We start from the raw sequence: 27697 nt of genomic DNA on the forward strand, positions 1-27697 counted from the left end.
ACAAGCAGTCTCAGCACACATATATATACAGCATATGGCTGTATTTGTCAAGCTCCAGGAACTACTCTGCACTATTTTCCTTTATTATTTCAGTCATCAGTGATCCACAGTACCTGCACTAAAATTAAAAAAGAGCTCTTGAAAAAGCAGAGGTTTTCAAAAGTGCTGAATGTTCAACAAGTTTTTGCTTATATAATTGTATTCAGGAAGTTCTGGTTCCCAGGAAGAATCTGCAAAGGAGGAATCCGATATTTGCACCCTGAGATAAAGATTACTCCCTGGAGATACCTTTGTACGCACTCCTAGGGATTCTCATTACTGGAAATGGAAGTTATTTCCTTATGAAAACCAGACTATCTCTGTAAGCTGCTCAAATAAAACAGATTCTCCTGAATTGCCTCTGAAAAATGTAACATTTCAGCTATTGTTTTCCATCCAGAGCTACCTTACAAAGCATCAAAAAGAGTTTCTTTTTTGTGTGCTAGGAAAAGTGTTGAGAAACTGAACTCTTTTTAATGAGATTAGCAGGTACTATTTAGAGCACCCTGATTCACTTTATGTTATAATTCACTTGGATTAAACAAAACAATTGGTAAATAAATAAATCTGAAAAGCCGAGCTACGAAAAAGAAGCAAGAAAATAAGAGTATAACAATCTTGGAATGAATAGAATGTGATTTTAGCAAAGAGAAGAATAACAATGAAAGAAAGGGAGCAGGCAGGTTTCTGTCAGGTCTATTCTCCTACCTTTACTAAGCTTGCATAGTAGCTTACATTAAAGTAGTTCCTTTGCTTCTAATTGTACAGCAGATACTGCATTTGGGAAAATGCCTTATTGTTACCTGGGTTTGGATGCATACATGGTGTATCTCAGGATTAAGTTTATTCAGTAACAGGTTGCACAGATTCCTTCATAAAATCTTACTGGAGATTTTTGATAATTAGTCCTTCACCACGTCCTTCAGAAAGGTCTTTTTAGTCTAAAAACTGCATGGTTGAAGTCACCCTGGAGTGGAATCCAACATTTCCAATAAGGCACATAGAGAAAACGAAGAGCTAAAGAGAGGGATCCAACTAAACCAATTCAGATAACTGTTAAGAAAGAGAGAGAGAAGTTAATTTTTAAGGCAAAATGGACCTTTATCTACTTGCAATCAAGGATCATGGGCAACATTTTCAAGACTCCCTTTTGCAAGGGTAACATATTCTTCTCTTCAGTTTGAAGAATAGTCACCAGAATGCAAGATCATGTCCTCTTTTAATTAATAATTCTGTACAAAGGATTAGCAACTGTGTCTTGATAAGGGAGAAGCCTACAACAGAGCTGTCATCTACCTCAGGCATGCCCTAAACATCAAGGTACAAAATTTTCTTGAGTACCCCAGCCTTTATCTTTTTTTTTTTTTCCTTCCCCTGAGGCTGATCTGCTGTTCAAAACAGGGTGCTTGGACCACAAAGCTGAACAAGGGGTGTTTGGGTCTGGCATTCAGTGGCCCTCTTTCTTACTGCTGTTTCCACAGCTGGTTTCAAATTAAAAGGCTAAATATGAAGTTTTCAAAAAGAAGTGGACATTATTTAAAAAGAAATAAAATAAAATAAAATAAAATAAAATAAAATAAAATAAAATAAAATAAAATAAAATAAAATAAAATAAAATAAAAATTAAATTAAATTAAATTAAATTAAATAAATAAAACAATAAAATAAAAATGGTCATAAAATACCCCAGTGCCTCTGAAATTAGACTGCAGTTGAGTAGACACATTCAGAAGCATTGGTTTGGACTTAGGCAACTAAATTCTACTCTATTTTCTATACAGGATTCTGACCATTCTGAACTGGTTTTAGTTCTTAGTCCCTAATCACAAATCTATAACATATCTACACATAAACTGGTCATAGATCCAATTTCTAGCTTTTAGGTTTTAAGATCAGCCTAAGGAAATATGGTCATGTACTTGGTAACTGATTCACTTATTTCCAAGACCAGTACTCATATTATGCACATTTTTGCTTAGATATTACTTGAAAAAGAAACTTCATAACTGTACACTGAGTTTGTTAACTAGTCACTTAATTAGTGTGACATTCCCCTCTTCATGATATTTTGGGTCATGTATTACCTTTGAAGGGGAAATGTAAAATTCCTCTGAATTAATGTTCATATAATTTTTCACATCAAAGTAAGGGATTTTTTGCATTTTTTTGGTAAATTTTATGTTGATAATTTCCTCCTTCAGTCAAAAATTATTTGGGAGAGGGGGACTTGTCAATAGCTATTTGAATGTACTTTATAACTTGTTCTGGTTTAAATCTTACAGGGAAGGAGAGTTACAGAGTAAAACACAGAACAGTCCTTCAGGTTTAAAATCCACAAAAAATCTTTGAATGGGAAATTCTGTAATTTTTAGAAAATTAATTCTGGAATGGAAATCAATGAAAGATTTTTTTTTTCAGCACATATAAAAAGGGAGATAAAACAAAACACAGAAATTAGACAAATTAATAATCTTTAGTAATAGCAAACATGATTTCAGGAAACCACCATCTGGGTATGTATTAAGGAATAAAACAAATACATAAATAAGATTGTAATTATATACTTATGGAATCACAGATTTAAAGCAAATACCTCCACACAATATTTAATAGCAATTCAAAAGTAAGGGTTTTATTCAGGATATTCATAGTTGTAAAAGTCTAGGTCTTGGATATTCAAAAGCTTTCAAAGGCCCCATAAAATCTTTCTAAAATATAAACCTCATTTAAAGCAGCAGGATGAGGGATTTAAATACCTATTGAGAAAAAAAAATCACTTGGGTTCTCAAAGAATCTTTTAGCTTTTGTAGATTAAGAGATTTAGAGGTATACAGCATGTGTTGCAGTGGGGAGCTAGAAAATTGTTGTTGGATCACCTATGGCATTGTGAGGAACAATGTTTTTCCCATCTTGCTTATACCTGAATTTGGGAGCTCCCTCAGCCATTGGGATATTTCACAGGAAAATATTTCATTTTGGCTTAGGAATTTTTACACACCATCTTGCACACTTATCAAAACATAACTCATTGCTCCACAGAAATAAGTATACATTAATTGCCTAAAATAAAAAATCTGTTCTGTGAAACATGTCCCACAATTTATTTCTTCAAGTCAGTGATTTAAAGGCTTTTTCCTGTGGAGAAATCAACACACATCTACAGGTCTTGTTTTCTAATAGTAATTTTCCTTCAGCTAAAAAAAAAAGACCATCTTATATATTTTTTACCTGATGAAGATTCAAATATCAATTATATATATTGAAGATCTACTTTTCATGGCTTTCTTGTGCATGCTTGTGTGTACAGGTTGAACTGAATCGCTCTCTTTAAAAATTCTCTCAGATAAATTAAATACTGAACCCCTTAAATCTATCAAATTTAGGCATGCTTTTTCCATTACCCATTTTTTTTAAATAGTTTTTCAAACATTTTCTGACTTTATTAAAAAAAACCTGAAAGTGCGAAAATTTCATAACAATCCTCAGCCCTCATGCTCCCGCCCTTCAGTTCTGCTCCTGTCCCCAGGCCAAGATGGGAGTGACCCCATGGATTACCACAAATGTTCTTTCTTCCCTGGGGATCTTCCAAGGAGACTGCCCCACCCTTGGAGGTTTAGGGTGCTGCAGGAAAAGGCCACGCTAAAAATGGCTGTCACCACTCACACCTTTCTCGTGTTCTCCTTGGTGAGAACAGAACTAAATCCCGCTTCCCTTCTCACACCTCCCTTCTGGCTCCACTCTTCCTGCCTCGGGAACTTCCTGCTAATCCTTCAGTTCCAGACAAGTGAAAAGCTGGGGAGAAGGGAAAGTTGGTTTCTGCTGAGATATCAGTTCTGTCTCAGTGCTTCTTTGAACCATCTTTTTCTCAGGTATCAAAAATGGTGGTTTTGCCCCTCAGATAAATAATGGCACTGGTGGAGTATAATGAAATGTTCTGAACAGCCTGGTCTGGTGGAAGGTGTCCCTTTCTACAGTGTGGGGCTGAAACTAGATGATTTTAAGGTCCCTTCCAACCAAAACCATTCTAGGATTCTATATCACCCTCAGCTGGACTATGATCTATCTTGCAATGGCATCCTTGGTACCAGCTTGATAACTGGTAGCTCTCCAAATTTGATTCATAATGTTTAACAGACTGCCTCAATCACAGGTATGAAAATTATCAAAGCTGACCAAAATTACCATCTGGAATTACTTAAAACTCTACAGAGTAGCCCTCAGGCCGAAATAATAATGGCCATAGCAAAAACAACAATAATAGTAATAATAATAATCATAATGATAATGTAAATTAATAAAAACTAGCCAAATCAAAATAATATGTATAGTACAGTCAGAAATTTTATGGCACGATTCTATAAAGATATGCAAAAGCAACATCTCTTGAAACATTACAAAATTCCTGTGCCACGTTCGACCCTGGATAGTCACTCCAGCTTTCACATAAGGATGGGAGAGATGAAAACTTGCTCCTCAAAAACTGCACCTCGGAAGATGCATATCTTAGTGGAATTATAAAATAACTAGAAGGCATCTCTAGAGAACGTCAGTTGCAGTAATACTTGACTATGCTCTGAGAACATGCTGCTTGTCTGTCCGGAGAAGAATGTATTTCAAATATCAATTCTTCAACAGATCTAAAACACTAATATAGACTGACACAGCATTTTTTTGAGAGCATTCTCTCTCTGTGTAGAATTGGGCCAATCAATCTGATGTGCAATTTTGCATTTTGTCTGATTGCCTTAGGGTTGTAAATATTTATTTTTCTGTTCGTTTGACTCAAATATCTTATAGCTGAAGATATTCCTCTTAGGGCAATTTTGACTTTTAAGAGCAGGAATCCTTGACTTTGTCAATGTCTGTTAAAGAATAGATCATCATGATCCTTCTCCTATAAGGGAAGGAATTTACTGTAAAACAACATGACAGCCATGACACCATATATTGAAACTTCCTTATTACTGAAATAGAAGCAACAAATTAGTTTAACTTGGCAATGTGTATCTCTTAAATAAGTTCCACTTTCTTTCCCATATTTTTGAGTGATTTAGGATTACTTATTTCTTTCACAGTGGCTTTTTTCCCTTTTTTGTAAACTTAAGCTATGAATCATGGCTGGGGACATCAACTTTTAAGGTCAAAACATCAGAAACTGCAAGTTTCTCTCCACCAAAATGTTCTTAGAAAATATTGCTAGTATCAAAATGCTATTATTTGCTTCAGAATGGAAAAAAAAAAGTGGAAAGAACAAAATATACAATTTAAATACTTTATGCATGGAATATAAGATTTTTTCAGTAAGTTCTACCTGATATGCATGGGAACAGGATATACCTCATGTTGTCTACCATTACTCCAGAATATTTCAAATGCATGGGAAAAGGATATACCTCGTGTCTACCATTACTCCAGAATATTTCATGCAGTGAGATGGGAGGGAGATATCATCTTCACACCAGTGAAAGGCAACCGAGAACAGCATCCAGAAATACTTAGAACCTTGTACTGGTACTTATATAAAATGAATGTGCTTCTGAGAAATTCTGAAATTCTGAAAACCTATCCTCTGGCACAACCTCAGCAAGAGAGTGTGGAGGACTTCTCATCCCTGAGATTTATCTGGATATGCCTCTCCTCATGACTAAGAAAAGCTTCTGCTGGAAGGGAGACGCAGTTATGCATCATTTCAGCCTGTGGAGAAAACTGCTCATTTCCTAGGAAAGTTCTCTGTGGAGTGCATGGGAGGGAGTTGTCTTCATCTTCATCTCTTGAGAGTTTATAAAGGAAGAAATTTGAAACACAGTGAGTGCCTTCAAAGACAAAAACCCAAAACTTCTGGCGAAGGTTGGGATTCGTGAAGTCATGAAACTGTTCCTGGTTCCTGCCTGAGAAAGATGTTTATCCAGCACCTAGCATCCTTGGGACATTTAAAGCTTCAGTTAGAGTGGCCCACAGAAACTTGGCTGTATTTAAAGAAGTCTGCACAAAACTGCAGAACCATTTAGGATTTACAATGTCTCAAGCTAGTCATTTCTATTTTCATTTCATTTCCATATGTGCTCGGAACAGAGCATCTTGTAACAAGTCACTTCTCAGAGAGCAATTTCCAAATCTCCTTAATTTATACAGAGGGTCTGGTCCAAGAAACACTTGTACATTTAATTGACTTCATGTGAGTAACATGGCAGTACAAAAGTCGAGTATAATTAAGAAAAACTGAAGACATGAATAATTACAAACTTGATCTTGTGAATTACAATATTAACTCATCTTTGAAATTCTATTTCCACATTTTGCTTTATAATGGCAAAGCATAAATAACCAGACAGAAGAGAAATCACAGATCACTTTGCTAAAAGTTGTTGACTAGATAAATGAAATTATTTTTTCTTTCTAGAAACTCCAGCTGGTGTTATCTTGGCCTTCAGTATCCACTAATTAAATGGAAAAATGTTTGAGATAAAAAGTTAATTTACTAATTAAACGACAAGTACACTTTATAAATTGTGTCTTTGGCTTATTGTGCATTTAGAGAATTAATTAACAATACAATCAAGCTGCAGTTGTGAGATGCCAATATGGATGTGATTTGAAGATACTTTCACTTCTGTTTTCTATATCAGTTTTTACGACAGCTGCACCGTAATGAAGACGCTTGACTCCTAATTTGTCTCTGTAAAATTAAAATGAGTTTGTGGTTTCTTACTCACTGGGACTGCAGACAAAATGGTGCATTTAACAGTACACTTCTGATCAGTTGACACAGTCATGATGCTGCAGCAAGCTGCCATTGTTCTCTACAAATGAGGGCTAAAAAACCTGGCTTGACATTAGGCTCTCTTGTTCTGGTAAAGTATTTTCAATGGAACATAACAATGAAAGTATAAATATAGTTAAATTTATATCTTCTTTTAAAATTCACGTTAAATACTTGTAATTTGTTAAAAATATTACCAAGTGACAGCTTTATTTTAAAGCTGCATCAATAGGACCTCTACATATGACTAAAAAAAATTTAAAAGTTAGTTTAGGAACTGCCAAAGCATAATGGATAATTTTGACTTTTGAATGTCAGATACATGTAAACATTAAATTTCTTGAGCAGCCTGATTTATCTTGGGCTTGGCCTCTTTGAATGTGGAGGATTTGTTTGGTTTGGTTTGGTTTTGTTTCCTGGTTGAAATTAAATGCAAATATTAAGTCAAAGTCAAATCCAAAGTCAATCAGAATTTATTTCCTGCTGCAACTCCTCCAAAAAAAAGGAAAAGAGAAAAGGAAGAGAAGAAAAGAAAAAAGAAAAGAAAAGAAAAGAAAAGAAAAGAAAAGAAAAGAAAAGAAAAGAAAAGAAAAGAAAAGAAAAGAAAAGAAAAGAAAAGAAAAGAAAAGAAAAGAAAAGAGAAAAGAAAGAAAAGAAAAAAAAGAGCCACCTGGTCCTAATCAGATCTTTAGCCATTGAGTAAAAAAGCTGGTTTCTCTCCACCAGCAGCCATAGATTTTTGTTTGATTGCCACTTTTTATATTCACAACTAATGCTACTTCATCACACATTTTTATGTTGATATTTTTACAGCTTTTCTTTCATTAAACAGTTACTTTCACATTTTAGCAAAATTTAGTGTATGGTTAGGGATGTGTATACAATCCCACTCTAAAGAAAGAAAACTGATTATTTTACATTCAATTTACTTTGATTTTTCTGTCTAGTCTGTTGGTGCCTATAGAAGAAAACAGTATTAAATCATTTATAAAATCAGCCCAATCCCTTCTACAGGGAAATACAGTGAGACAGACTGTCTCATAAATTGTTTAGAATAACACAGCTCTCCAGTGATTTAGCCTATTTGTTTGTTTTAAAAAAAATAGAAAACCCACAAAACCTGCAGATGGTGATTCCTGTCTTTTATAAAAGGGGTAACAAAAGTGCTCACTTAAGGCAAAAACAATGAACCAAAGTACCTTTTAATGTTCTTGCAGGCAATGTAGACAACATCCCATTAGTAAACAGACTGTGGGCCAGTAAAATTAGGAGGAACAATGTATTGTGAAATGGAAGAAATGGGAATGAATTTTCTGTATTTATTGCAGATATTTCACATGGGTCATATGGTCTGAGCTTTCACTTAATAAGGAGGGGAAAAAGGGAAAATAATCTCCTCAAACCAACGCAGTATCACAAATCTTTGGTCTGTCTTGTTGTGTGGATCACTGACAGTGACAAAATGATATTGTGTGCTGGCAGCTTGATTTCTGGCATTTACTGGGCTGTATGAAAGACCACATCCCCAAACACTTCTGTCATATTCTCTTCCAGATTGTGGTATATTAAACTGAGGAAATAAGCCTGTTTTTCTGGGGATCATAGATTCATCAAAATTAAAGATGGAAAAGACCTGTTAGTGTAAATCACTTACATTATCCCTCATCCAATGCAAGATTACTCCCTGTGGTGTGTTTTCCAGCACTTTTTTCAGTCCACTTTGAAATGACTCATGCAACAGTTTCCACCGCTTCTCTCTGGAGATCAGTCTCCACTCTAATAGATCTCATGACCCTTGTTTTCAGCCTAGATTTTCCATTACTCATTTAGAGATTTTTTTTTTAATCCCCTGGCCATCTGGCAAGGCAGTCCATGGTGTCTCTCTTAACCCAAAAACTGAGCCATTGGAGGCAAGTTAAGGGCTATCAGGAAGGTGGAAGGAAGGCACAAACTGGAAAGGACTTCAGCAAGTTTTCTAGTTTTTCACTGCCCCTGATCTATTGAGTTGTCAGTTTGGTGCAGAGAAGTGTTCAAGTCTGACTTCTGGCCTGATGATCTCTAATGATCTTTTTACAGGGGCAGGTAGTGAAGGAAAAAGGGAGCAGAATGTCTTTACGCTGAATAAGGTTTAAAAGAGATATTAGGAAGAAATTCTATGCCATGAGGGCAGTGAGACCCTGGTGCAGAGAAGCTGTGGCTGTCCCATCCCTATAACTCTTCAAGACCAGCTTGGAGAGGGCTTGGAACAACCTGGGACAGTGCAAGGTGTCCCTGCACATGGCAAAGGTTGTAATGGAATGATCTTTGAGGTCACTTCTAACCTGAACCATTCTATGATTCTGTGTTCTAGAACCCTAATAGGAAATTGAAGTATTTTCTGATTAATATGTACACAGGTATAACTCCTAGAGAGTTTGGGTATACATTGTACAAGATTTTGGCTCCTTCTGGGTCTGAACAGAGTTAAAACACTGCACCAGTCAGAGGGGATCATTGCAGTAATGGAGCAGAGCAGCACAGCTCTTTCTTCATAACCTAGCCTTACCTTTACATCCTGCAGATCAAGACCTACATCTGTGTCTAATAAACTCCAAAGTAATTTTCATTTTTGCCTTGAGCATTTCTCCAGCACAGTGGATGGAGCTCAGCCTGGCCTTGGATTATTTCTCAGCTACATGGGTGTGTACACAAGTTGGTTACTTAAGCTTCTGCTACAGAGAATAAAGTTAGTGTCACAAGTTAAAGCATCAGTTTATACAAAAAGTGGCTCTTTGTAGGCTACACACAGACACATGTGGTGGTTATGCAGCCTCTGAAAGCCAGGGCAAGCTGTATCCTTGTACTTGCACCTTCCATTTGGGCTGAACTCTCCACTCCATCAAAGTGCCTGGCAGGAGGAGGCTGCAGCTGTACCTTCAGAGCACCAACCTGCACTGACACCCCCAGTGCTGCTGCCTCACCTTGCAGCACCTCCAAGGGCAGAGAGCAGCTGCAGAGGAGATTTTCTCCATCTTTTCCAAGACCTGGACTCACATGTTTGTAATGCTTTCTGAAATATTGGTATAAAAACGATGTAGGGTTATAGGCATCTTGTGGTGGCAGGGGGAACATGGTGGAGGGTTTCAGCTTGTATCCAGCCCACGGAAACCCCATTTACCTCTGTAGCAAACCCATGTAAGCTCACAAGTGCTTCATTAATGCCTTTACTGATAGTTTGATGTTTAGGAGGCAGAGCTAAAAGCAATCCTAAAACACAAAAAATCCCAAACAAACAAACAAACAAAACAAAAACAAACAAGAAAACAACAAAAAAAAACCTCCTAGACAAAGCAAACTCAAATGGAAGAATGTGCTTTAGCTTTAGTTCCTGGAATACAGGGATAAATTGATTTTTCCAAGGTAGAGAGTCTGTAACACTGTCAGTAATTAAATTAGCTGTTCCAGATTCAAGGCCAGTATCCAAACTGCATCTGTCTTAGTCTCAGCAGAACTTCTTTTTCTTTTTGATTGTTTCCTACTTCATTTCATACTCTCTTTCGAAAATTAGTTGCACTTATTTTTTTTTGATATATATACTTAGGAGAAAAGCTTCTTCCATGAAGACACCATCTGGAACAAAATTTTCTTCGGGAATACATGTATGGAAGGAGCATTTCGGTTCCTAAAGTTTAAAAATTGTCTCTGTTTTACAGAACTTGCTGGAGAAGAGACAAGTCCATTGTGAAAAATCAACAACCTGTTCCTGCTTGATTAAACAAGAAACCAAAATATTTAACAAAATATTTTGAGATTCCAAGGAGTTTTACCTTTGTGAAAGAGAAACTAATCAGACACAAACAGTTCCAACTTGGATTGCCCTATGGGAATCATTAGATGCAAGTTACTAACGAGCAGAGAGAGGAAGTAGGAAATTCATGTCCATCTTACAGCCTGAACAGTGATCAATCAGCAATAAAATTTGCCATAAATTGGCCTGCATTGATTTAAATTTTTCCTGAAAGAATAAGTGCAAAAAAATCCAGGCAAACAAGGGCTGTCAAAAGCATCTTATTTTGCTGAGTTGAGACACGCAACAGAGACTTCAATTTTATGGGCCAAGAGAAGCAACACTCCTAAAATAAATACATGGGATTCTGCTCAATTGGTGGAGAAGAGGCACCTCTGAAGTCCTCCAGTGGGAAATCCACCATGCCCAGGATAAAATGAACTTTGCAACCGGCAGAATTTTATGTCATATTTTAATTCTCTTTTGGTGGGATGGAGCTCACAGTATTTCACATATCCAGGAAGACAGAAGCACAGGAATCATTCCACAGTATTCACCTTCCTGGAGGAGCATTTACTGGACACAGTTTGCATTTGTGGTTTGCATGCAGTTCCTGAAGAGTTGGACAATCATGTCTAAAGCCACTGGAAGCCTTTCATGGTTCCTAATTTCAGATGTCAAATTTGAGTTTCTGTTAAGCCAGATATGAAAGACAGAGGCATTTTGTCACTTATATAATGACACTGCATGTTATTTTATAATGTAAACTTTTTTTTAATGCTCAGTGGTATTTTTTCCCATTGCTTTAACTGCTCTTTTCTGAGCTTTATTCCTACATCTATTTTCTCTCAGGTAGTTGCACTACAAAACTACGTTGCCACAGTTATTTTTCACCCCTTAGGCACTCACCTACAGGTGCATACTCATAGCTTAAATAGTTTGAGCACCCTTGACTTTTCCCAGATCCACTGAAGCCGAGAGAAAAACTGGAGGAAAAATTGCTGTGTCATTGAAGATAATAGTTGCTTTGACAATGCCCCTACTGGAATCCTGCATCATTTATTTATATTGCTTGCACACACTCAGAGAGTTTTTTTGGCCACGCTTCCTAATATTATTTGAGACACAATTTAGGGGAATTAGTACTTAAGGATCATTTCTAATGGGTTATGTGGCTAAGACACAGACGTGCTTATTTTTATACATTCCAACAGTTCTAAAATTATTTCCTGAGAGAGCCATGCATGTATTCATGCCACGCCAAAATTCAAGAAACAAAACCCCTAAGTTTCATGCTGTGTAAGGCTCTCTCACCATCTGCAATTAAGCCTTACACTGTCAAATATTTAGAGGAAAATTGTACAAAACCAGAATTATATGAAAGAGCCATGATCGTTGGTCCTATCCAGGACACAGATCAGATGCAAAGGATAATTGTCTATAAATGGCTTCAGCCCAACTTTATCATTTCACTTCAAGATTTCAGAAAGATCCCTTGCCTTTCTTTGTTTAACAATATCACCCTAATTTTTGCTGGTTGGTAAAAACACATAAGGACAACAATACCTGATGATGTCTCCAACTATTTTGAAAGAAAAAAAATTAAGGAACCATTATATGAAATTATGAATGCCCTTCAAGTTTATCTCACTTTAACTTAGCCACCTAAGAGAGATCTGCTTGGTCTAAGTTAGTAATTTAGTCTTTCTTCAGCAGAAACCCTTCAGAGGGTGACTCATCTTAGACATCTATCTTTAGATGTGATGAATCGTGTTTTATGGCAGGGCTGGTCTCTCTGCAGCTGGTAATGAGGTAGTCTAGTCAACTAATTTCTTAGGATGAGTTCCTAGCTTTTAGATGATTAAAGACAAGTGATTTTAAATAATCTATCTTAAAAAATTTGCTTGCTGAAAAATCCAAAGCAGGTTGGTAGTGGTTGAGGGAGAAATTCATCTGTCTAAATAAGGTAACCATATGTAAATTACATTTTATATATTCTATGACATCCTGAAAATCTGCTTGGGAATGTTGGATATGACCTGGAACAATAGAGAATCTTTCTTGAGGGTTTCCTGGAGGCCAGGTGGCCAGATGATGGACTAGATTTTTGGCACAGGTAATTAGAGTAATCCCATCAAACACATCTCTTTGAAAGAACTTTTCTCATTCCTTTTACTCAAATTATTTGAGTTGGGGTTTTATTTCACCTCAAGTGTGGGTCAACTGAAGCCCTGCCACAAAGTGTCAACCTAAAATTTAGCTTAAATCATTCCTAATGAGTCCTCTCTGACTAAAAAAGGGATCGACATGTCAGATGTGAGTAGCAAAGACTTCCTAAGTCACCCATCCTTTCATCTCCTGCTCTCATTTCCACTTCTGGAGCACAGCTTCTCCTGCATGTCCTGAGCTGGGAGTCAGGGGGGAGAGCATCTGAAGACTCCTGCTGTTCAGCCTCTTATCCTGGAGACAAGCTGACTTCATTCCCAGGAGACTGATTCACACACGACCTCTTCACAAGGGACCGCGTGGACATTCTGTGCTACTCGCAAAATTTGCAAGGAAGTAAATGGAAGACATTAAATAGATACATAGATAAAATTCAGTAGCATTTGGCTTAGGTCCTGAGTGGTATAAATGATATTTCTTTATAAAATGTTATTTTTTCTACTTGGGTAGTTTGTGCCTGTGAACCTCAGCAATCCTTTTCTCTCTTATGCTCTCTGAATAACCTCAGCTGTCTCTGTCGCACCCAAACCACCAGGACTTGCACATGGAATGAGCAAGAGGGCAAGGAGTTTGCATCCCTGTCTAATATTTAAAGGCAGTGGGAGTACGCTTAATGCCTTTCGACCACCTACTAGGGAAATGGCAGCACTGGTGTCACAAGTTTATCTAATTTCTATTGTTGCAGAGGTAGTGTCACATAAATTGGGGGCACAGGCTATTCGTTTTGCAGACGTCTTTTGCCTGGTGTATAATTATCATGGCTCATCTTTATTAAACACCAGCCTTATCTTTGTTTTGCTCTCTTTGTTGATAGATGTAACCTCAATACTGTTGCCATGGCTACAGTAACAGTAGCTGAGAAGATTTTGTTTGTTGTAAACAAACCGAGCTGTACAGGCGCAGATCCTAGTGGAGCGTTTCCAGCCCCCTGCCTTATATTTTGCTGATTAACACTGCCATCTCCCTCCTGCTACCTATTCCTTATTTTAATTAGCATTAATTTAAGATGTATCAAGGAGTGTTTCCCCTTTTGGTGCCGTGGCACCCCTTTCCTGACAGTTTTTTTTCCCCCCTATAGCAACAGCCATAGGTTAGGACTGCAGCCCTGCTGAGAGCATCCTCACAGCAAAGCCCTGCTGGCACCAAAAATTAATCTCAATGTACACACTAGCTTAATGGCAAAAGATTGCTTTAATTTACTTCCTACATTCTCACCTCCAGGGGCAACTGAACTTGTTCTTATGTAGGAGCCACGGGGATCTGAAAATGTGTGACTAATTCTGAAACTTATTTAGCTTCAAGCCAATTCCTCAAAATCAAGGACCAAGTTCAGCCGCTCACATAAGGAGATGCAACTCCTCAGTGAGAAACTGTACTGTAAATTCTTGTCTCTCTGTTGATTTAACCCATGATCTCCCAAGTGCACAGAAATGACTGGAATGGGTTCAGGAATAATCTAAACTTCCAACAGCCCCAGCTCCTGTTAGTTTTATACCAGACCTTTCTGTAGCAGGCATTTTTTCCTAATATTTAAGCTTGCCTCCTGAGTTTTGTAATATTTTTTTTTCACTCTGTATGCCAATGTTAACAATATCCAATCTATACCATATAATTTTGCTATTATTATTTTCATCTTGAAGAGTTTAGGAGCTATCCCTGAGGGAAATATGCTTGCCTGTTTCAAGGGACTAGTACTATGTTCTCTATGAAGGGCTCAGTAGTTTCCTTACATATATAATGAAATATATGTATACATATATACATATCAATGCTGTATTTTTAAAAATGCTATTATGCCTAAATTCCTTCATTTTACCTAGATATAATTCAGGGTAAAGCACAATGGGCCCAGGGTTATAACAATATGTAAATAGGGGGAGTGTTCCCGCCTTAGAAGAAATGGGTTGGAAGAGGGAGGAGTAAGGCAGATGTGTCTGTACTGCAGGAGGACTGCAATTCAAAATGATTGGACACTGCTGCAATGTGACATTGTGCTATAATACTGCCCATGAAACCAGAGTTATTCCCTGTTTTGTGTGGTGACCCTGTCATGCCTCTGCTAAGGCTTCTCCTGCAGCTCCTTCACCTTGCACCACCTGGAAGTGGTGCTGTCTGGAAGTCTTTGCTTGGCAAGACACAGATGGAAAACATGATGCTCTTCTTTACTCCCCTCCTTCACAGCCTTCACTGGCTGTGTATCCAGTGCCCTCCAGAATGGAGCAAACCTGAAAGCTCTGTATGAGGAGTCAGGCTGTCCTGAGATCAAGGTAGCCTCTTGTAGAGTACTGGGAAAAAAAGAAGGCACTGCCAGTGCTGCTCTGTGGCACTTCTAAAATGTAACACCAGGAAGGACAAATGGTTCTGGGAACACTAATGTTAAAGAGGGAGGAAAACTATCTTTCCCTTCACCCAAACCATAAAAAGATGTTGTTCCTGGACTTGGCAGTGTTGGATTAATGTTTGAACTTGATCTTACAAGTCATTTCCAACCCTGATGATTCTATGAGACTGGCAGAATATTAATTGTATCACAATTTGCATTAAGGGAAATCTTTCAATGTTTTAGTGCTAGGTTTATTTAGCCTTTTGTATGGAAACTACAGGACCATAAAGTGCATGGTGACAGCAGTGCCTGGGAGGACAGAATCATCAGCAACATTCAGATCTCCAGCTAATTGCTCATAATGAGTGATGAGTTCTCCAGGGATGCTGGTAGAGCATGAAGCAATTGAACACTGTTACCCTTGCTCCTTGTCACTATCACCATCCAGAGCAGCTGTGGCTGCCCCATCCCTGCCAATGTCCAAGGCCAGGTTGGGTAGGACTTGGATCAACCTGGGATAGTGGGAAGTGTCCCTGCCCATGGCAGGATATTGGAATAAGAGGATAAGTGAATAAGATTAAAGTCCCTTTCAAACCAAATCATTCTCTATGGCTCTGTGGTCAATGCACTCCACACTTTCGTTGCAATTTGACTTTGTTTATCCAATCCTTTGACACGTGAAAAAGCTGATGATATTACACTGCTCAGTATCTTTCAAGTCTAGCCCTAAACTCTTCCTCTTTTTTTTTTAATATAACAAAGCGCAGTGTGGGTAGAGATGTGTCCTGTTTGAAGTCTCTTGGCAAAACTTTGTACACCAAAGCAACACCAGATGATGAGGTTGAGTCAAACTAGAAATCACAACACTTGCGTGAATTTCCTGGGTTTCACATCTTTATATTTCAATTCTTCATGCTATTTTAAGATAATTTTACACATTAATGATGAACAAGGTGAGGCATTGACACTAGCAAACTTGATGAATGGGAAGAAAAAAATTACCCCCTCATGTGAACTTATAGAATAATTCACACTCATTTTCAGCTTGAAAAGCTGTTATCTGTTCATATAGCAGCTTTTAAAAGTGCAAATGGAAGCAATCCAGCATGCAGAGGTGTGTAGTAGTTTACAAATGCCTCCATAATATCTAAAAATCAACCTGAAATGTTGGAATAGAATAAATGCTTGGTGGACCCAAAGTTCTCCTTGTTTAATTATATTTTACTGGACTGACAGTATAATTAAAAGGTGGAATTTGGCAGCCCAGTTAAGAGTATTTTCACAGCAGAGCCCCCCTTGCAGCTTGTAGTTCTTCTAGGACATAGAACTTGTAGTTCTTAAAATATTTCACCAGCACATCAAGCCAAAAGACTGCTATGAAGTTGGGATCCTCTTTCCCAATGGACTAAAAAGCAGCTCTATCTTCAAATGAGTGAACACAGAAATGAAACCCTAGCCAGAAAGAAGCTGCACAACAGGGTACACTCTCTGTCTCACAGACAGCATGAGTGTCATGAAAAGAGGGAAGATGGATGTAGCTGGCAATTCAACCACCTGAGAAAAGTCTGAAGTTTGGTATACCCCTGCAACACTGCGGTCTGGCATTTCCAGTTGACTTCTGTAGCTATATGTTTAGAAACCCTAGAAGAAATGGTTTCTGCTCATGAAAAATGCTAATGCAATGCATATATGGAAGTTGAGGGGGAAAGAATGCATGGTTTATATTTTGCATATTTGTTGAATAATAGATTCACAGGATAGTTTGAGTTGGAAGGGACCTCAAAGATCGTCCAGTTTCACCTCTGCTGTGGACAGGGACACCTTCCACTATCCCAAGGTGTTCCAAATCCTATCCAACCTGGCCTTGGACACTTCCAGGGATGGGGCAGCCACAGCATCTCTGGGCAACCTGTGCCAGGTCCTCCCCACCCTCACAGGGAGGAATGGCTCCTTAACATCTAATGTAACCCCCACCCCCCTTTTCAATTTAAAGGGTTTTTCCCCCCTGCCCTTTATGATTCATCCATTCCCCATGTTCCACATTAATTCTGTGGTAGAGATGGAAATCTGAACAAAGCCACATGAATCTGGTGATTTGTCCACCTGTCCTACTGTAGATATTTTCCTATGTCCTTTAGCTACCCCCTGGTTTGTTTTTTGTTCTTACCAAACATTTTCACCTCTGGACTAAGTCTGGAGCATTAGCAAACACAAGAAGAAGAAGAAGAAGAAGAAGAAGAAGAAGAAGAAGAAGCACAATAAGAAGTGACCTCGATTTTGGTTGTGGTGGCTGGTGCTGAAGTCATAGGTCATTTACTCAAATTCCAGACATACAGACCATGGCAGACCATGGTTCGAGACTCCCATCAGTAAAGGTTTGGTGATATAGGTGCCTCCAGAAAGAATCCTCTTACTTGAAGTGCCATGAAGGAGTTAAAGTCTGGATATTACTCACACTCCATTGCACACCAGAGAGGGAATTTAAACATAGATAATAAAGCATTGATAATAATGCATGTGCTTCCTCTCTGATGTGATAAATTATATATTCATGTCACTGCCTATATTGTCTATCAGTTCAATAAATACAAAGGCTGATTAAAGTTGGTTTACAAATAGGTACTGATGCTACAGACTAACATATTAGTAAATTTTGTGTGCTGTTGAGAGGTTTTTTTTAGCTGTGTGAGGCTGTGTATGAGAAAGATGCTTTGAAAGTCTGACACTTTCTTGGACACAGTGCTAAAGAGGGATGAGATGAAAGACTGAGAAGTCAGACTGTATTCATCCTATCATTTGCAAAAATATTATTGCTTCTCACAGTGTTAATCTACTGTTAACTTGAAGCAGAGGCTATTCCATACCAAATGGAAGTTAAGGAAATTATTTTTCATGCCAGAATCAAGCTAGGGAAAGAGTGTGAAGAAAGAGAAAAAATGTCCTGGTGACCTTGCAGCCAGGCTTATTTAGAAAGATCAGTGGCACTGATTTATTGTGGTGGTGCATGGCAGTCCTCCTCAGCTCTGCTTCTGTTGAATGGAAGTTTATCCTTTACTTCAATCATAGACAAAATAGACCTCCGTGCAATTTTTAAATTTATATTGTTTTCTCATTTAGTTAAATGTATTATACTCGCCAGTTTCATTTTTAAGGAACTGTCTCATTGAACAGTGAAAGAATAATTTTACCTGTGTTTTGTCGAGGTGGTGGATGAATAATGAGAACAAAGGACAACACAGAAAATTTAACAGGGCATTGCATTGTCACTTTCTTCTAAGCAAGCTTGTCATGATCAGCAAGCTTTTCATTCACATTCATACTCCAATAAGCTTAATTTATAACAAAACATTCCTTAATATTACAATAATCTAATTGGTTTGTGTGGATAAAGGAAAATAAAATTCTCAAATTTATTATGAGTTATTACAATAAATCTCCTCACTAAAATAAAAATAAGCATTTATCCAATTCAAAAGGCATATGAACATCAATATTTGCTCTCTCTGATTATATCAGAATAGTGCTTCCAGTACTTCATGTTGTCTTGAGAGTATGGAGAAAAACCTAAAATCCAAACCACCGTGAGTACAATTGCCTTCACATTTACCAGAGGACACTTGCATTCTTTTACCTGATGAATTCATTCAACCACACCTGCTATGCAGTGTTTTATAGCGAGAATCACTGCTGCAGCTCAAGCCTCCCTGAGAAGTGTACTCACACTGCCTGGGTTTTGTCTGCAACTCCTCTTTAAAGCAGGAGGCACACTTTCTCAGGCTTCCCAGGGGATGTCATTGGGATGTTTGAGTCGGGGTCCTGTCAGTCATGACCTGCATGACTCTCCACTGATTGGATGGGGAGCCTGGGGACTGGGATCTCTTTATTATTTTGCTGTGAATCTATCAGATATGTTTTGAAGTCAGGCGTTTTGTGTTGCCATTTTGTCTGCGCTTATAAGTGCTGCTTGCTGCTTCTGAACGACTGCTTTATCTTCCTTTAGAAAACTCTTATCATGTTTGATATGAAGGCTTCCTGAAGCAGGGAAACCCACTGGGTGAGTGAGGATTTCTGTTGTTGTTTCACTTTATTCAGTCCTTCTGGAGGGACTTTTTACAAGGACTTTTAGTGATGGGATGAGGGTGTTCTTAGTAGAAAAAGGATTAGAATAGATATTAGGGGAAAAAATCTATATTAGGAGGGTAGTCAGGCCCTGGCCCAGGGTGCCCAGAGAAGCTGTGGCTGCCCCATCCCTGGAAGTGTCCCAGGCCACGTTGGACAGGGCTTGGAGCAACCTGGGACAGTGGAAGGTGTCCCTGCCCATGGCAGGGTGACCTTTAAGGTCCTTTCTGATCCAAACCATTCTATGATTCTGTGAATTTCACTTCTTAGCACTTTGCTTTTTTAAGATCAGGGCAGGAGCTTTAAAAGAATAAAGTGCATAAATAGTGTTTTGTTGGTATGCATTCTGAAGTTAAGTTTGGATTGTTCTTTAGGACACTAGGACACTCCTGAGGCTTTTCATTACAAAATTTCCTTGCTAACTTGAAAAAAAATCCTTACTCTTCAATGTTGGATGATCTTTCATGCAGGTAGGCCCAGATGCTGCTATGGGAATAAAGCAACCTGTAATCACACCTGTTCCAGATGAAGGTGATTATTCCAAGCACTGTATCTTATAGAAACTTTTTCTATCCTTTTTATTTTTTTCACTCTCATCCAACCAAAAATGATATTTGCTTTTCCCGTGGCTGCCAAATAATGAACAGATATCGTAGTCAAACATTCCATGAGTTTCCAAATGTTTTAGATCCTCAGAGAATCCTGCAGCTTGAGAAACATATGAGAAGTTTAGAGTACTTCTGTCTATGAGGATAACCTTGCTTGTATCCCAGTTGAATTCCATCTGTCATAAGGCAGCCCTACCTCCACAATATGTTGAAATTCACTGAAAAGTTCCACTGTCCTCCACAGTACTTAATAATATTACAGTGTGGGAGAAGACCATGGTATCAATATTAGGCTTTTGCTAAATAAGAAATATTTTCAAACACAAGTACCGACCAAGTGAATTTTTTCTATAAATGTAGGAAAAAACATGTGACTGCTGCATATAACACTGAGTATCTCTCAACTTCTACTGTTCTAATGTCATTTTAAATATACCATTCTTGGCTTATTTTGAGAGTGAAGTTTTTTTGAGGCAGGTTTTTATATAGATTAGAACTCTTGGATTTTTTAATTGGGAAAAGTTTATTTTTTCCCCCCTCCATTGTCCACCCACTTACCTTCTTCTCTGTAAAAAGAAATTTATTTATTTTGTCACTGAAAATGAAAATAATAGAGGGTTTTTTCAAACCCTATTTTTCAAAATTCTTTTTTTAAAATGATTTTATTTGTGTTTCAAATCAATACAAGTAAATATTTGACTGGATTTCAGTCACAATATGTGAAAATATCCAGGAAAATATTTTTTATATACTTTTTGTTCAGTAGAAATCTAATCTTTAATACCCTAAGTGTATGTTGTTGCTCTTCTGTGGGAGACCTGTGGCTTCAGAAAAGGACACTGCTGCCAGCAGAAAGTACAGAGCATAATAAATCCCCTTTTCACACAAAAATATCCATTAGTTTGCATTAGTTGGGCAAGAAATGTCAATCAGGAATTGAAAGTACTCAGGGATTCCTCAGTAGCTCGCAAAAATATCTCTACTATCTAGAATTTCAATTAAATTTAAATTTACATTTAATTGACTTTGTCTCCCTCATTTCCCTCTCTGTTCTCAGATGTATGTATAATTGCATTTATTCTAATTAATATTTACTGAATTTTAATCTACAATCCTGCGCTGTCACTTAGCACAGTTATTTTTCTGAACAGTTCTCAAAAAGACTCTTAATAATCCTTTTTGAGAATCCACACAATGCACGTTCCCTGAATTATCTTGAGATTTTTTTTTTTTCTTTTTTTCTGGAAGTTTAAGAGAGAGAGAGAGAGTTTAAGATTTAGGACTAACATTTTATTTTATGGAAATGTATGCATTTTGAGTCTATTAAGGTGTAGTTATCCAAGTCCCATGCTGTTTTGGTCTCAATTAGACTGTCAGGTTCCACGAGAACAAAGACAATTACCATTGGCTTGTTGTGCACAAGGCAGTCCCAGATTGTCTTCCCAGAAGAAACCTGGCTGCCTGGTCCTCAGGAATGTTGGTTTCTGTCCGTGCATTGGCTCACCAGCTACCCAGCTCTCCTCTGGACAAGGAAATTTGGGTGGTGGTTCTGCCCTTAGAGGAAGAGCTTCGAAAGAGTTTATCTTCATCTCTAAATTCCCAAATATCTTCACAACTGAGTTTCTTAGAGATTCTCAATGGTTCCTGGGGCTGAGCTATCTAATCATGAGTTAATTGGGTACCCTCAGAAAATGTTTTTCAGTAGCTGTCTCTGCATGCACTTGGCAAGTACAAGGCAAGGCGATTTGTCTTAATCATCTTTGGTGATGCATTAAGCTATGCAAAATTACTTCATATTTTGCATAAACTAAGATTAAGCAATCAGACATTTACTCCAGATTGCTTGACACACAGTGAATTCTTAAACCACAAGAATGCTCAGATGTCTGATCCCATGGGCATTTATACGTCTCTTTAAGGGTGTACTTTCAGCATGCAGAGTTATGTCTGTCTCAATTTCTCAGCCAGCCACTAAACTCACAGAAATTTTTTTCCACAGGTCATAGCTGACATTGTGCTGGTGTTTCTCCAGACTTTTTTTTTCTTTTTCCCTCAATTTAGGCATGCCAGATTTGCCAGGTGGATTTTGCTGTGCCTGCAATACCACTCGGGGTTGATCACAGAATCAGAGAATGGTTGGGACTGGAACATTGATTATCTAGTTCCAGCCTCCATCTCTCTGTTACTCTGGGTAAAGAAATGCAAGTTCCTTGGTCATACCCTTTCATGAAATCATCATCTGGGAATTTCTTTGTATATGTAGGGCTGATTCATTCATGATGCAGGGAGCTTAATCAACCATGTCCAGAAATTATTTTCCTATTCTGGATCACTGCTGTCAATGGTTAGTTTTCCAGCCTGGCAATCTAAATACCTCTGCTGTAGAACTGCATTAATATCTTTTTCTTTTTAAATACTTTTTTTTTGTGTATCACAGGAAATACAGAGTGAAAATACAGATGTACAGTCCTTTTCAGAGGTTCTGTACATCTACCTTTAAAGACCTATAGAACATATATGTTATACAGTGTAGCAAATTTTATACATCTATACAGTGTTCCTGACATGGCAGAATGACTTTTCCATTTCAAAATATAAGTTTATTACTTTTAATAATTGAAAATTAGAAAGGCCTAGACTTCAATCAATCACATCTTAAATTACTGAAACAAAATATGTTGATTGATGCAATGTACATTCTTCCAGCTTATCAGCATGAACATTTCCAGTATTTCAGTTTTGCCTCAAAAACACTTATGAGGCGAGAAAACTGGAGTGATAACTTTCCAAGAACATATCGCATCTATCCATCTTCTGGGACTAGAAACCTCTGTGCTAGTTTTATGATATTTTAGGGTATAGTGGAATTACTTCATCTCACTTTGAAATATTTCCCATACATATGAGTTTATAAGCAGTGTTACTGGCAGGCTGAAAGCCTGAATGCTTATAAATAGAGAGCTGAAAGGGGGATAAAAGTAGCCCTGTGATCATTGGAGGCTTCTTACTTTGAGTGAAGTAACAAATAATTTATGGCATCAAACAGGCCAAGAGTGCTGAAAATGGGCAAAGGTCACCCTGGTGCCAGAGTTCACAGCTCTGCCCTGATAAGCAGATGGTTCCTAAGCAGATAAGATGTTAATAGATACCAACAGTCTCTGGTGTTGGAGGTGGAAATACAGCAATGCCAAAGCATTAGGTTCAAACTCTGTGCACCACCGAGAGACAGATCTTGACATTGCAAAGGTGTTTTTTCCAAGATCAGCCTTCAGAGCCTTGAGTTAGTTGCATCCTAACATGGAGGATATCCAAACCTACTTATCTTGTATAATTATTTGTAGAAACCTCCACATTAAGCCTGGCTTAGGTAAAACAAGCGTGATAAGAGAATCATGACCCGAAGAAGAGAAAATAAAAACCTGCTCTGTACATCTCCTAGCTATTCTTTGCACAGCACACTCACACAAGTGCACACAGGTAGGCACAGCTGCTTGACAGCCAGTGACATCTGGTTATCTGCAATCTCCTTTACAAGAGCCTTGCTCTGTGCAATGCACCGGTGCCTCTGCTCTGTGTTAGATAAACGTGGCAAACACAGATAGCAACAAGAGAGTATCACGGGCCCTGCTTGCCAGCAGCAGCTCCAGCAGCAGCAGCAGTGGGGGCTCAGCAAACCCCCCCATGTCTGTTTGTTCACGGGCTCTGACAATCCAGGTGGGAAAGTTGCGAGGAGCAAGAATTTATTGCAGCCGTGGGGGCTGGCTGGAAAGCTCCTCTCTCTTTTTATTTTAATGGTCGCTTAAATTACTCCTGCAGACTTTGACAGAGCCTTGATTAGCACACACAAATATCACCCACAAATTCAAACTGGATCTTTCATCCTAATAAACGTCAGCCCAGACCTGCATTTGGATCCTGGATGCTGCCTCTGGGTTCTCTCCAGATTTTCTGCCAAACACTGCCACCAAGTGTGAATCTTAGATTGTTTTACTAAACAGTCAAAAGGAAAAGAGACCCACCTGCCAGATCCTGGCCCTGATGACCTCCACAGGCATTGGAGACACAAAGACACCCACAGAACCCCTTCCTCTCTATTTCCCCTGTTGAAAACAAGGCTGCGAAAACTGTCTGACACTCATCTAACATTTTATTTCTGTCACAATAAACATCTAAAGTCATGGACATTGGTATAAATGATGTAACCAGATCCTTAGTGTAAAAAAGTAAGACAGATGTGGAGTGAGAGGGGGTGACTAATGCCTAAATTAAATAACACAAACAAAAAAGTAAGAGAAAAATTGTTGCTCTAGATGATACAAATCCTCAGCTCCTGAGCCTCAGAATAATACTTAGAAACACAATTGCCTTTGGTTTCTTTAGTTTCGTACCATAATAATCAATGTGACATGTGAAACTGAGATGAGGAATAATATATTATCAGTTTTAGGGGAGGAATATCCTCATTGCTGCTTCAAACCAGACAATCCTGAGAATTTGTCTGCTCACCACTTGGAAAGGCAAAGATAACTAATAAGGAAAGATAAATTGAAATATTTCTAAGTGAAGCTGGTCAGAACTCTACATGAAGAAATAAAGTGACAACAGTTCAAACAGCCTAACTTATTGGAGTATGAACTTTAATTCAAAATGAAAGTGGTCAAACATCTATCTGGCTAACTTTACATTCTTTATATTAAAAGGAGTTAATTCTCTATATTTATCAGCTGCGTCTCTCCAAATGATCTCTAAGAAAGTCACTTGTCAAAAGGGATGCTGAGAAAGAACAAAGCCCTGTAGTAAAAAGGAAGGAATATGATTTTCAGCCATGTTCCCTGACTTCAGTGAGAATAAGAATTTATAAGAATGCTATTTTATATAACCCTTGCATGGTTTAGGCATAACCTCATGGTCCTGAGTTACAGGTCTTACCTTTGGGAAGTTTAAATTTACAAACATATGAGCTAGAAGGACTCACTCCAAGTGGCTCCCAACAGCAAGAATTCAAAACCATGGAAAACATGAAATTTTAAATAAGGCTTAGGGTTGCTCTAGACAGCAAACCTCAAGCTGCAATTCTGAAAACTCCACTTTACTGGAAATATGCTCCTCAGGCCATAAGGATCTGGGTTTCTATATTACTCCAAAACTTGAAATTGTTCCAGGTATGTTTAAATGCTTCTGAGTTTGGATGCACATGCATCACTTCTCTTTGTTTAGCAGGTTCTGCCCATACATATCACAGAACTAAACTCAGCCTTGGGCATTCATCAGCAGTTCTTGTACCTGCACAACAAAGGATTAGTTAAATAGTACACACTTTTCCTTAAGTAAATATGAGTACCTGTATAATTATTTCTTCTGCAGGTCTTAACAGCACCAGAGGAGCTGTTATGCTTTATCAGGTAAATCTGGTGCAGCTTTTAAATTGCTATGTGTGCCAGAGGAGTTTTTTTTTTTCTTTTTTTTTTCTTTTTTTTTTTTTATTCTAGGTGGTCTAGCCTCACATCACCCAGAAAGGATTTACAGAGGTAAAACACATTAACTTTATTTGAAATCAGGTCTATAAATCCCCTTATATTGATGAGAAACCAGACCCTTAAGTAGTAATTCTAATTCTAATAGAGATCTGAATGCTTGCTTGTCATAAATCACAGTATTACAGAATGGGAAGAAGGTAAAAGCTACATTAAAGGCACTTACAGAGCACTTCTTTCTGGGACAGACTGTAAACTTTTCAATTCTTCTTCCAGTCTGGTTTAGAATGTTTCAAGTACCAGATCTCCTGTCAATCCCCTGAGGAAAATATTCTGTGTCCCCACAGAGCAAGCATTGTTAAGGGTTCTTTCTAGACATTCAGTTCAATTATTCATTTATTCACTCCTAATTATGCTCACCTCAATAAAAAACTGTTCTCCTTAGAACCACACTCAGTTGGAGATACCTCCCCATGCCCCCTGCTATTATTTGGACAAAGTTAGTGATTCTATTATTCACTTGCCTCAAATGAAGCCTGTATGTCTGTCTTCGTGGGATTTCTCTGTGTTTCAATTCCCCAGCTCTACAATAAGTCTCACTTTCTCACATCCTTTATCCATTCTTCTAAAAGCTCTAACACAGGGTCTGTCTTTATTTGTGTACATTATCTACAAGCAATACTCAGGGAGCCCAAGATCAACTTCTCAATATTCTGAGATAGGACAGGAAAACACTGAAAAGAAAAGGAAAAGTTGCAGATTATGCTATCCATTTTTTTGACATCCAATTGCTATTAGAGAATGATAACCAAAATAAGTATCCCTTTGTAAACCTATCTGGCTATTTCTGGCTCTAAATAAGTTTAGTTCCAAAATCAGACTGAGAGAATCTAACAGATAGGGATATCATCCTGTGTGTTAGAAAGCAGCCAAAGTAACATTTACAATAATCCTATGAAAAATAGCCATTTTGAGACAGATGTTTAAAAAGAAAGGTTGAGTTTTTCATTCATGATACTAGAGTTTTTCTTTCCTGAACGAAAATTTGCCATGTCAAATTCCAGACAACTTTAAATTTTAAATTTGGAATTGAACAATGTGTGTGTAGACGCAGAAAAAAAAAAGGTGTCACTATTTTTTTTTTCAGGTAGGATAAGAGAAAAAAAATAATTCTTATAAAACAAATTTTAACTCTCTAATATATATTGCTCTATGTTCCTTGGCTGCAGCAAGAAACTAAAATTTCAAGGGAGCTTGAGCAATAGTAGACCAAGATAACAATTGCAGATCTTCCTATCTGCCTTTTAGATTCTGTTGGCAGATTTTACCTTGCTGTTTCTTGCCTCAGTTCCTGCTCTTGATGTTCATTTCAACAGTGATGTGGAAGAGGAGTAAATGACATTGTGTTTGTGTGAACCCTGACAACACAGACTCCTGGATTCAGCTGGGGACAGCAGGCATGAGCAGTTCAATCATGGGTACTACTTTCACCTGAAACTACACAGAAAATACATTATAATTCTTCTGGGCTTAGACAATAAAAAATTAAAGACATTTAAATTATTGTCAAGCTCAATTTGTTTCCTAAAAAAATGTTATTTTACTACAAAGCTGTCTGGACAAATGTTGTGGTCCCAGGTGAAGCACACAAGAAGTAATAATTTTCTCCTTTAAGTCAGACCCTAGACGTCTCAATGGCCTTGCACTTTCATCTGTACACCCTTCGTTTTTCTCATTCTCATCCTATTTTAAAGAGTATGTTTGTGTTCTGTGTAAACAGATGAGAAGGTTTCCATGAAGCTGTCTCTCTGAAACTCCAAGTTCCAGCCTAGGCAATGACAATTATTGTGTTCTGGAAGGGGCCTTATCCCTTGGCAGCAGGTAGTGACCAGCAGACACAGGGGTAAGAGCAGAATTTTTCTTTTTGGCTGTGCTTGGCCAACCCAGTAGCTCCAAAAACAAGTTTTAGACCTGTAGGAGATGGATTAATCTTCTTCCCCTGCAAGTGCCACGTTGCTTATATTCTTGCTAGTGCCTTTTGATGTTCCTGTTGAATTTATCCTTGGAAGTGAGGGTTAGGATACAGGGATAACTTGCAGAAAAATGTGTTCCCTTTTGACCATTGAGTAGACGATGCCTAAGGTACTAAAGGATGATTGGACAAAGATATTTGTACCTGAAACTTCAGTATGGGTTCCAAATTTTATTTGGAATTATTTGGAATCTTCAAATTAAGGAAGTTTCCTTACCCTGATGTTACCACTCTTGCTTAGGACAATACTTTAATGACTTCCAGCCCTCTGTGGACACAGAATATGAGATTTTAATTTGAAACCGGATCATATGTCTAGGTCCCCCTGGAAAACTTTATTAGCTCTTTTC

Source organism: Molothrus aeneus, chromosome Z (genome assembly GCF_037042795.1).
Source record: "Molothrus aeneus isolate 106 chromosome Z, BPBGC_Maene_1.0, whole genome shotgun sequence".
Classification (NCBI taxonomy): domain Eukaryota; kingdom Metazoa; phylum Chordata; class Aves; order Passeriformes; family Icteridae; genus Molothrus; species Molothrus aeneus.